We start from the raw sequence: 12,843 nt of genomic DNA, 5'->3' as shown, positions 1-12,843 counted from the left end.
GTTTGATTGGTTTCTAAATTTTTAAACAATTAATACAACTCACTACGTTGTTCCTGTCTCACCTCATCTGTTACCATCTCATCCCCCAACTTCATACCCCATCCATAGGTTGTTCCAACCAATGTTGACTATATTGATCTGTTTAGAAAATATCCCATAATTAAAAAGCTTAAAATTAGTACCAACTACCAAGTACCAATACCTACAATTCTACAAGCCCACAAGTCTACAGACTACAAGTCTACAACTACAAATCAACAACCTATTTACTTCCCCCTAAGAGGATCACACCCCACACACAATATCTAAAATCTCTAGTTTCTTTATACATCCTTCAAGGACTAGGAGTGGGTCCCCAAGAACTACTATAACTTGCCACAGAACCCTCCCTTTTCTGTCCTAATTATCAAACTCATTAAGTCAATACCATCAAGATAATCATAAACATATATAAATTTATTTATAGATGATTGATATTATCTTACTTATCCCCCATCAACCACTTCTCAAATATCCACTTTATCTCTCTTTTCCTCCCTTGATTCATCATCCCTTTTTCCTACTCTACCCTTTTTCCATGTCCTGTTTCTTGCCGTCCACAGATAACGTACCACACACTTCCCTTTATAGTTGACTTGCTTCACATTTTCCTACCACCTCACATCCGCCATTCTTGACCTCAGATTTCAAAACAACCTCCTATGGACTTTCCCACCCATCCCCTCTTCTCTGGGATATTCAATTCTTCCTCATGTTGTAATAACCACTTGACATTCCTTTTTACTTTTTATACCTTTACTTTCCTCCGTTACCCTCCAACGATTGGGCCTACAAACACAAACACCCTCCCATACACTCCTAGCTCATATTTACTTTATTAATCATCCATACATCATCCGAATCACCACTGTCCCACTAGCGACTTATTCTTTTTCTTTTTTAAATCTTTTCATTTAGTCACATCCTTTCTCCTGTCCTTCCTCCCCTTTTTTCATCTTTTTTGTCTCCACAACCCTCTCTCCCACTCTCTTTTCCCCTCCCCCCCCCCTCATACATACTCCTCATTATATTTTTATACTTTATACACATATAACATCTTATGATTATTTTCTATTTATTTAATACCCCATATCAACCTCCACTCCCACCCATTAAATACTTTATAATTTTCCATATTTTCAAAACTTTCCCATTTTTCCCTTTTTTCTTTTTCATAATTATTATATTTTTATTATATCATATTTTTTAAATAATAACTTATTTTTCTCATTACCCTTCCCTCCTTCCCTTTTTTCTATCATCATCAACCCCATCACTTGTATCATCATAATCAAATATCATTTTTTACCCACAAAATAATTAAATACTTTCAAATCCACCCAATCACCCTCCTTTTTTTCAAAATCATCCACCTTCTTTTTCTTATTTCCTCTTCAAACTCTCATCCCCCCTCCACACTCCGCTCCTGTTCAAGATCGGACGAAAATATAGTGAAAAGTGCGAAAAATGAGAGAGAGAAGCTCGGAGAAGAGAGAGAAGAGAGAGAAATTAAAAAAATTCGAACGAAATTCGGGCAAATTCGCCCGACTCTTTTTATCGCGGGTCGGCGATAAATCGCCGACTTCTCGCGATGTCGGCGAAATTTCGACCGTACGATATATCGCGAGAGTCGGCGATATCGACCGACTTCTCGGATGTCGGTGTCGCCGGGGGTGTCCCGCCCGGGGGGGGGCGTGTCGGCGATATGTCGCCGACATTTGGGACTCACGTGGGGGGGTGGTTTGTTTTTTTTTTTTTTTTTTTTTTTTTTTTTTTTTTTTTTTTTTTTTTATTTTATTTGAGGGAGGGGTGGGGGGGGGGGGGGGTGGGGTGGTGGGTCTTCGCGCTGGGGGCCGGGGGGGGGGGGGGGGGGGGGGGGGGGGGGGGGAGGGGGGTGGGCCCCCCGCGCGGGGGGGGGGGGGGCCCGGCCCCCCGCCCTCGCCGGGGTTGGGGGGGCCGGGGGGGGGGGGGGGGGGGGGTGGGGTTTGGTTTTTTTTTTTTTTTGGGGGGGGTGGGGGGGCGCTCTCCCCCCCTGGCGGGGGGCGCCCTCCGGCGGGGGGGAAATGGGGGGGGTTTTTTTCCGCCCTTGGTTTGATGGTGGTGTGTTTTTGGGGCCCGGGGTTTTTTTTTTCTTTTGGGGACCCCAAATTGGGCCCCCGGCCCCCCGGTTTGGGTCTCACATTTCTCCTAGAATCAGCACTACATCAAATTCTTTTTAGCTGCATGGCTTTAAGCTTGATGTGATATTACAAAGAAAGACAAACGGCTTAGCAGAGAACTCTTCGGTCGAGCTTCATTCTATTTGTGGTCTTATGGCTGTCCAGGAACAATCTCTTATTTAATGGTGTTGACATTAATCCTCAAATGGTGATAGATAAGGCCAATTTAGCATGGGCAGAATTCTTCTCTGTTTGGAACACTCCCCCCTATCCTGCGGTTTCTACATAGCCTTGCATTTGGCTTCCTCCGGATGAAGGATGGATTAAAATCAATGTTGATGCTGCCCTTCCAGATTCTGGCCTCTGCGGGCATCAATTTTGTATTCTCTGAGGGCCTGATTATGAGTTGCATTCTTATTGGGGAGCTGGAAGCTATAAAAGCTGGTCTTCTGGTTGCATTGGAAGTTGGTGTAAGTCAATTGATCATTGAATTGGATTGCCAAGTTGCTATTCGAGCTCTCAACAAAGAATCAGTTGCCTCCGCTAATGGCTGTTCCATTGGTGGATGATATTTTGGAACTTGCTGGCTCTGCAATTGTAATTTTTTCTTTTTTACCTCGTTCTGGCAACATTGTTGTAGACTCTTTGCCCTCGTGGCATCTCTCTCGGCTCCAGACAGTTTTGGTCTGTGAGCTCCCCCTGGGGCCAAGCTTTGCTTGTTTTAGAACCGGGCTTTTGCTCTACTGATGTTTCTTCTTTTGAATAAAACCTCCTTTCACCAAAAAAGAAAAAAAAAAGAAAAAAAAAAGTGTTGTTCTTATCATTTGCATAGTTATGCTTTTTACCACAAAAAAGAAAAAGAAGTTGTCTCCATCCAAAATTGCTTTAGTCATGCACTGAATGGTCAGCAAAATTTTGGACCCTCAGATCGGAAATTTAAGTCGAAATTTTTTGACGAACCCATGATGATGATAAGCAAGATTGAAGCAAGGTCAGTCTCCATCCTTGTACCAATTCCCAAAAGAAAAATACCATTAGCCATAGATTGATAGATCGTGTCTCCTGTCTAGCATATTAATATCCTTATCCACAACCAAAAAAGCTAGAGAAACCATCTCAAACCCCTTGTCTTTTTCAATCCAATGGGCATTCATTTCCAATTTTGCTTGGGTCCTGCGCCATTAATGTGCAGGATCGTAAGCCAGCCGTCTGATCTAATCGGACGGCTGGATTCATTATTTCATTAAAATAATGTAAAAAACTGAAATCTAGGTTTTTAAAACGTCGGTTCAAGTAACGGTTCGATCCAGTGCAAACCGTCGGTTCGAGACAAGCGGTTCGTATCCCATCGTTTTAGGTATTTTATACCTGATTCAAAATTTAACCTACGAATTCAAATTTTGAATCAAAATATACGGTTGAAAAACCGAAAACACAAAACCCAACCTAGCAAGTGTTACGACCTCATTGCAGAATTATACCCAGCGTTTGCTTGAAGCTCTGACGGAGAAGAAGAGAAGAAGCTTCATTCCAAGCTTTGGTCACACAAGTCTATCATGTTAAACACATCTTGAAGCAGTAACAGAGGAGAAGAAGAAGTAGCTTGAAGCAGCTTCTATTCGCCTGTTGCTCCCGTAAGGAAGTAAAGAAGAGGCCTTCCAAACGTTACTCGAATCCACCTTCGGCCGGCGCAGCAGCAGGCTTCAACAATAGATGGAACAGAATCTGATCCTCAAAGAAGGAAGAGCGTGAAAATTCTCTCACACAAGAACAAGTTCTCGCTGCGGCTTTACTCTTTCACCAGCATCAACAGAACTGTTCGCTTTCATTTGACCATTCAGCTTCTCTTCGATATCCTGTTCCGGGCTCAAAGAAGCAGTCTTTGCCCAGGAGTTCCAGCTCTAGGTCTCGTTTGTCCACTGACCCTCTTCTTCACCCACATCAGCTAGTTCATTAGGTTTGGACACTGCTGTAGTTCCGTTTGTTCTTTTACTCTCTAAGATTCTTAATTCTGAACTTTATGATTTTTATACTTATGGTTAGCTACACTGGTCATAGGAGTTTAGTCTGCTCTGTCTTTTGATTAAGTTAGTTTTCAAAATTATGGCCTCTGTTTCGAATGTATTCTGGCTGATCTTGAATCTTCACTCTTTCCCACTCCCCACCCAAAATGATAATCGAATAAAATTTTTTTTTGGGTGAAATTTCAGTCCAAATGGATCGCCGTCTGAAAAATAGTCCTTGAGGCTATTTTAACTAGGTGAATATCCATCTGATTTGTCGGATCTCCATTTGCTCAGACGAAAAATCCATTTGAGCTTCTGTGACCAGACGGATGTCCGTCTAAAGGCTAAGAATAGGACTTTTAAGGGACTTTAAGGGTTTCTAAAGTCTTCTAACCAACCATATGTGTGAGGCAATTCTTATCAAGATGGACAAGATTCGATGTAGGAGGCAATTCTTCCAAGGGAGTCAGGTTTCAACACCAAGCCATATAGGGATGTTTGTAGCGCCCGAGTTTACCACTCTTTGAAGATGGACCCTCCGACTTGGACCGTGGAATACCCTGACCTTGTCCTGGAAGACCTAGACAACAAGGCGTACTTGATCTATGAGCCCCCATACTGAAGTCTTGAGACCGAGCATCACAGTGGTTTCAAAATTCCATTCTCTTATCCCTGAGTGGGTTTTTAAAACAATTTCTTTCAATTTATCTGACCCTAAGGGGTCATCAAAACAATTTCAATTTGGTTGTATATTTGGCACCGAGTTCTTACAATTTATTTTTCTGTTTGATGATGGGTGGCCTTCGTAGCATTTGAATTTATTTTGATACTGTGATTAATGGCCCTTGTGGCCTTTTACATTTGGTAATGCTTATGGTGAGGACTTTCTATTCCTTGTTTCTTCAATGGAAAATTTTCTTTGTTTTGTTGTTCTGGTCTTACTTGAGTTACCGAGGCCCCTTCCTATTGAAATTTTCTAAGTAAAGTTTATGGGTCTTACTTGGGATGATCAATGCCCTATGTAACTTTTCTTGAAATTTTTCTAAGTATGCTTTGTGGGTCTTGTTCGGGATGACTGAAACCCTGTGACTTTTCCTTGTTTCCCCCAAGGGTATAGCCCCCAAGTCATAGGTCTCGATTTACTTTGATTGTCTATGTTGGGGACCTTTCCTAGCGTTTAAGATGTTTTTAGGGAGCTTTCCTATGGTAAATTAATGTAGACTGATGTAAGAAACTTGCAATAATCTTGTATTAATGTCTTGATTAGAGCCACGAACAAAAATTGCTCAAACCGAATAAATATTACATAACAATCCTGACTGGCTATGCTTAGAGAGAAAAGAAAACTTGAAATAACATTACCGATAGAACTTCTGCAGGTTCGTTGCATTCCACGATCGGTCCAGCTCTTGGCCTGTTGTTTTATTCCTCAGTCAATATGCTCCTATCCCAACTTCCTTAACCACCACATAGGGTCCCTCCCAGCTAGGGTCGAGCTTCCCTTGATTATGTGAGTTAGATGTTGCTATGTTCCTTAACACTAGGTCTCCTGGCCAGTAACATTGGGGCTTTACCCAAGTGTTATAGTACACTGATACTCTCCTTTGATATTGCTGCATCCAAATCACTGCATTAACTCGAACTTCATCTAGAAACTCTAGATTATCCAAAAGTCTTTCTTTATTTGCCTTTTCATCAAACTCTTGTTCTTGGATCGTCCCAGCCATAAGCTTGAGCGATGCTACTGCCTCTACTCCATAGGTCATCTTGAATGGAATTTCGCCGGTTGGGTTCCTTATGGTAGTTTAGATGCCCCAAGGATGTCTGGGAGTTCCTTGTCAAGCAAAATTCTGTTAGTTACCTTGGCTTGGCCGTTACTTTGGGGATATGCCACTAATGAAGTTTCGTGCTGGATCATGTATCATTCGTAGAATTGACTAAACCAAGGGTTGTCAAATTGAGTCCCACAATCAGTCACGATTACCTTTGGTAGCTCGAACCGATGAATCACTTTGTCAAGAAGGAACTTCTCCATACGCTTCTCAGTTATTGATGCTAAAGGTTTCGCTTTTACCCACTTAATGAAGTAGTCAGTCACGACCACTAGGTATTCCCGTCCTCTAAACGCCTTTGTGAATTTGCTCATTATGTCCATTCCCCACATAGAGAACGAGATCGGGTTCAAAATCAAAGTAAGGGGGACTACTAGACTCCTCGGGACATTGTCATGAATTTGACATTGCTTGTATCTATAAACATAAGCTAAGGCGTTTTCCTGCATCTCTGGCCAGAATAACCCATGTCTTATATCCTTATGAGCTAGGGCTCGTCCCCCTATATGGGCTCCAAACATCCCCTCATGTACCTCTACCAAGGCATTTTAGGCACTTCTATGACCAAGGTACCTAAGTAGTGGCCTTGCAAATGACACTTGGTATAGTTTCCTATGTTGCAGTGTATATCTTTCTTCTTTCATCTTATTGCTTGGGATTCCTTCGGGTCTTTAGCTCTTAAGTAGCTGATTATCAAATCTATCTCGTTGGATCTTCTTCAATGTACATTAGCTCGGGTTCTCTGGTGTTGGGGATCTTCAACTCTTCAATGTAAATAGCCAACTCAAGAGTTGTGTGTTTTACATTGGCCAGTCGGGATAACTTGTCTACCATCTTGTTCTCCCTCGTTGGAATCTATGTAATTTCCATTTTGGCGAAGGTTGCTCAGCTTTGATTTATCTTCTCAAGGTACTTAGCCATCCTTGGTTCATTAAACTTGTACTCCCCCCAAACTTGATTCATGACTAGCTGGGAATCACTGTAAACATTCAACTCCTCCACATAGAGTGTTGCAACCAATCAAAGTCCTACCAGTAATGCTTCGTATTTTGCTTCATTGTTGCTTGCCGGGAACCCAAATCGGAGTGCATACAGAATGGTGAACCCTCTTAGACTTTATAGGACCCTCTTAGACTTTATAGGACTACATTATCTCTTGTCCCTAACCTATTACTCGAGCCATCTACAAATAACTTCCATCCCCTGAGTCCAAGGACTCACATACTTCAATACTTAGTGTGGTGGTCTAGACCAAGAAATCTTCCAAGGCTACCTATTTGGGGTTTAAAATCCACTTCATGTTCACAGAGTTCTGATAAGCATGTATTTACCATTATTTATTTGATTTAATTCCCCATACTTATTTAATTAAAGAGAGCTAATTGAGTATTTTTATGTATTTTTTCAGGAATAAGGTGATTTTGGATATTAGAGATAATATAAAATAACGTTGGCAAATATATTAGATATTGGTAGATTTTAAATCATGGCATTCAATCTTGCTTCCCAAGAAATCATGAAAAGTGAGATCTTAGCCAAATTGGAAACATGTGGAGGTCTAAGGAACAAAATTGGTAATAAATCTGAAAATCGGGTAAACAGACCTACCTTCAGTATTTTGGGCATATCTCTATCTTATGAGCTTGGATTTCGGTGATTCAAGATGCTATGAAACGATATTGAAAATATCTACAACTTTCTAGTTTTGAGTTTTTCCAAAATCCGAAATAATAAATGTCAAATCGACGGGTAAAGAGAGAGGATTCATTGTGTGCGGGAGACATAAAAGAGAAGCCAACCACAGAGAAGAAGAAGACGGCGAATGCGGCTCTCATCTCTCATTGCTGAAGAAGAAGACCACATCTCTCTCTCCCTCCCTATGTTTCATCTTTATTTTTCTTATGAACTTTGTAATAATGAGTAGCTAGTTCATTTTCTTTGGGATGTAGCTGAACCATGCTTATTTCATTAATTTGATTGTTCTATCTCTTCTAGTTGATTGTGTTTGAGTTTGGCCAAAGATGTTTTATAGCTCAGCAGACTAAGCGTGCCAAGCTTCCGCGAAGGACGATAGTCTTGCGAAGATAGGGCATACCTAGGAAGTCCATCCCTAATTTACTTTGAAGTGTAGAGTTATATCGGTTAGGGAAAAGCATTGGGGATTCGAAATCCCAAAGATCTTTACATATTCATAGTTAGCGTTTTTGCATTAATTAATAGATTTAGTTTAAATTTAGTTTTGTTAAATTCAATCTTAGTGACTTAGCCTTTTAGTTCCCCATAGTTCGACCTCGTACTTTCTGCTTGCTAGATTAGTATAGAATTTTATTTTTGATTGGTTAGCGACATGATCAAATTTTGGCGCCGTTGCCAGGGAACCAAAGCACGGTTGCTAGGATTGATTTTTGTCAATTAGACATAATTTTTAGAGTAATTTTAGTGTTTTTAATTTTTAATTTTTCTTTGCTTATTTAACTAATCTCTTTTTCTTTTGTTTTGTAGGTAACTGCAAGATTAGCGATTCGATAATTAGTTTAGGTTGTCATATTTTCTTTCTTAGATATAATTCTATTTAGGACTTTTCAATTGTAATATTTGCATTAGATTGGGTTGTTTAGATTAATTTTAAAAAATCCCCATCCCTCATATCCCACATGTGTAACTTTTGTTCGAAAGATCACGTGGATTGCGCTTCAGGTACGTCCTAAACTCTCCCTTTTGCTATAGTTATTTTCTTTTAATTTTACTTATTTAGCTTATTCTTTTTATTTTTATTTTTCTGTGTGTATGCATGGTCGTCGGTCCCTAAACCCTGAGTTGACCCCACTTGACTTAGAGTTAGAAGAGACTTTGGCCAACCTTAGAAGGCAAAGAACCATGGCAAATTATGAGCCTCCAATGAGGCCCTTGAGTGAGCATTTCATTCCTACGATATATACTCCGGTTTCTTGTATTAAGTTGCCTAACATAGAGGCGGCTCAATATGAGATCAAATCTAGTGTGATTCAAATGCTACCATCTTTTTATGGACTTGCCAATGAAGAGCCTTATAAGCACTTAGATGAGTTTTTAGAGGTGTCATCCACGGTTAAAATTCAAAACCTCTCAGTTGATGCTTTAAGGTTACTTCTTTTTCCATTCTCCCTTAAAGATAAAGCTAAGCATTGGCTTCATTTTTTGGACAATGTTAAAATTTCCACTTGGGTAGAAATGCAACAGGAGTTCCTTAAAAAATTCTTCCCCATTGGCCGTACCAATAGCATTAGGAGAGCGATAACGAGTTTCTCCCAACAAGAAGGAGAACAATTTCATGAGGCTTGGGAAAGACTAAAAGAATTACTTAGAAAGTGCCCCCACCATGCTATTCCTAAATGGCAATTGGTTCAATGTTTTTATGATGGCCTTAGAGACCGACATAGGCAAATGGTTGATTCTTCTTGTGGTGGGACTTTCATGCACAAGAATGAGAATGAAGCATGGGAACTCTTTGAGACCCTTAGTGAAAACTCCCAACACCATACTTCAGCAGCTAGGACTGAGATTCCATCCATTGGGCAACCAAAGAGGAGCGGTCTCTATGAGATAAATCCTACCATTGAGATGAGCATTAAGGTTGACTTGCTATCAAAGAAATTGGATCATCTCTTGTCATTAGGACAACAAACCCCATCTCCACTTCCTAAAAGTTTCTCTCCACCTAATCGATTAAGCATGTGCTTTATGTTCTAGCCTATCCCATCATGTCACCGATTGCTATTTGGCTACACAATACCCTGAGTTTGTTAAGGAGCATACACATTTGGCCCAAGGAGTCTCTAAATTTGGCAATGATCCATATTCCAATACCTATAACCCAAGATGGCGAAACCACCACAATTTTTCATGGCGAAACTCAATGCCCAATCCCTCTAATCAAATACCTTATAGGCCACCTCCATTTAATATGCACCAAAATGCCTATAGGAATGAGCACCCATCATCTTCACAACCCTCACATAATTCATCATTTGAGGATAAGGTACTAAAAGCACTTAGTGGATTAGAGCAAAACACTCAATTGTTGCATTCCCATTCTCAGTCCATTAACAAATTGAAAACTCAACTTGGTCAACTAGCTGATGCCATCGGGGGGAGGTTGGTCTTACCTAGTCAACCAATAGGTAACCCTAATCATCAAATTGGGTCTAGGAAAGAACAAGTCCAAGCAATCTCTGTTGTGACATGCGTGGGAAGGAATATTATGCACCTTTGCCTACTCCTAAGCCATTGCCCATTGATCTTGGAGTCGAGGGTTGATTTGACCCATGAGACTGCATGATGCACACAAGCCTAGTAAAGAACACCACCTATGAGTATTTCCCATCAATTTCCTTGTGGGGTTGCACATTCGATTGTAGAGGGTCATACTCCTGAATCTTACACTCCCAAAGCCCCCTTCCCTGAAGCTCTTGAGTCCTCATTCCCTTCTATAAGAATGTATCTTTAAGCCCAAATAGAGATGAGGTGCTTTCATTAACTTTATTGTGTGGTAGTCATTGATTATATTCTAAACATTCTTATTGATGATCCCCTACAACATTACTTGCCATTTGGGGAATATAACCTAAATATTGAGGAAGTCAACATATTGTTGGACTCTTCCACTTCTTTGGAGCATCACCATTCACATTTAGATTTGAGCTTCCACCTCCATTGGCTGCTTCTTCGGTCCGCTGAGACTCTAAACTTACGCTTTATGGGAGGCAACCCATATGTTTAGATATTATTTCTTGTTCTTTTCCTTTATTTTCTTTGTTTGTTGTTAGGTTTTCTGTTGCGTGCTCTATCATGAGTTCAAACATCGGGTACACTCTTTCCTCTATTTGCTTCTATTATTTTTTGCATGCACCGAGGTCATTGCTAATTTAAGTGTGGGGGGGGGGGTGTCAACTCAGTAAGACTTGTTGATAGTTGGTAGAGCATTGTCACAAAGATAAAAAGTGCCCAATTTTTCGCTTTGGTAAGATAAATGTTTTAATTCCTTGCTTAGATACAAAATGAGAGTTAAAGTGTTTTAGAAATCCCATTTGATGTAATGAATACCCTCTTGAGAGAATAGTAATGGTTTTACATTTTGAGACCGGTTGAATCGGAAATAGGAATTCCAAGTAGTCCAAAAGTTTGACCATCTGTTATCTTGTATTGCCTTGTGCTTATGGTGACAAGTTGAGACCATTTTAGACTATTTAAATGTGAGTGAATTGAGTAAAATGTGAAAGAAAAGAAAGAATGCTAGTTTAAGGTTAGACCTCCTTCTTAGTAACCGGTCTCTGTCATCAACATCGTCCTCGCTCACTTTGTCTTTGTCCCTTGGCCCTAGCCTGTTGGCTTGGTAGTAAGTTCGGGAGTATTCTACCCTAGTCTCTTAGGCCATCGCTTGCCTGACCCAACACTCGTTACTGGCCATCTGAAGCTTAGAGGCAAGACATTCCCTCTGCCATTAATGGGTGATAAATGTGCTTATAAGGAGAATGTCTAGGTTATTTGCTTATCTTGGTTCTTGTATTTTTGGTATCTAGTTTGTTTTATTTGGGTGAACTGGTAGCTAAGATAAGAGACTTCTCGTTGTTGTTTGCCTAGGCTAGACTCAGAGAGGGTGTAAGAGCTGTGTGGGGGTGCCCATATTCCCTTCAATCTTTAATGGAGTGTCTTTGTCTTGGACCTATCTTTCTACTCTTACTCGCATATTGAGAGCACTTAGTTTTGTGTGTATATTCTCCACATTCACTGCCCTCTCCACTGTACTTGGGTTTGAAGGCTTGTGCCATGCTGTGCCCTGTTCCTCAGTGGGTTTTCTTTCTTTATTTTCTATTACTTTTATTGTTTGTTTTGCTCGGGACTAGCAAACACTCAGTGTGGGGGTTTTGATAGCATGCATTTACCATTATTTATTTGTTTAATTCCCCATACTTATTTAATTAATGAGAGCTTTGTATTTTGTGTATTTTTCAGATAGGTGATTTTGATATTAGAGATAATATGGAGTAACGTTCAATATATTAGATATTGGAGGATTTTAAATCTGCATTCAATCTTGCTGCCCAGAATCATAAGTGGATTTTAGCCATTGGACTGGTGTAGGACAAATTGGTAATTAAATCTGAAATCGGGTAACAGCCTCCTTCGTTTTTGGGCTATCTCTATCTTATGAGCTTGGTTTCGGTGATTCAAGTTCTTGACGTATTGAAATATTTACAACTTTCCAGTTTTGGTTTTTCCAAAATCCGAAGAATAAAGGTCAAACGCGTAAGAGGGGGTTCTTGTGTGCGGAGACATAGAGAGCCCCACGAGAGGAGCCCCTCTCATCTCTCATTGCTGAAGAAGAGCCACATCTCTCTCCCCCCTATGTTTCATCTTTATTTTCCTTGACTTTGTAATAATGGTGCTAGTTCCTTTTCTTTGGGATGTGTTGAACCATGCTTATTTCATTAATTTGATTGTTCTATCTCTTCTAGTTGATTGTGTTTGAGTTTGGCCAAAGATGTTCTATAGCTCAGCGAACTGCGTGCCAGCTTCCCAGGCGTAGTCTTGCAGATAGGGCATCCTAGGAAGCCATCCCTAATTTACTTTGAGTGTAGATTTATATCGGTTAGGGAAAAGCATTGGGGATTCGAAATCCCAAAGATCTTCACATATTCATAGTTAACGTTTTTGCATTAATTATTAGATTTAGTTTAAATTTAGTTTTGTTGAATTCAATTTTAGTGACTTAGCCTTTTAGTTCCCCATGTTCGCCCGTCTCCTGCTAGATTGTATGGATTTTATTTT

The 12,843-nt window shown here is 40.3% G+C and overlaps 1 non-coding gene across 1 annotated transcript; it reads right to left on the bottom strand.

Moving 5' to 3' along the window:
• Positions 1-9,294: 9,294 nt before the first annotated feature.
• On the bottom strand, positions 9,295-9,401 carry LOC149002415 (small nucleolar RNA R71). Its single transcript, XR_016170525.1, has one exon. It is a non-coding gene; the product is annotated as a small nucleolar RNA R71 (small nucleolar RNA).
• Between the last annotated feature and the right edge of the window lie 3,442 nt (positions 9,402-12,843).

The sequence above is a fragment of the Hakea prostrata genome, chromosome 10 (assembly GCF_041222555.1).
Source record: "Hakea prostrata isolate BN-2017 chromosome 10, UWA_Hpros_2, whole genome shotgun sequence".
Classification (NCBI taxonomy): Eukaryota; Viridiplantae; Streptophyta; class Magnoliopsida; order Proteales; family Proteaceae; genus Hakea; species Hakea prostrata.
This window is presented reverse-complemented; position numbering and strand designations above follow the sequence as displayed.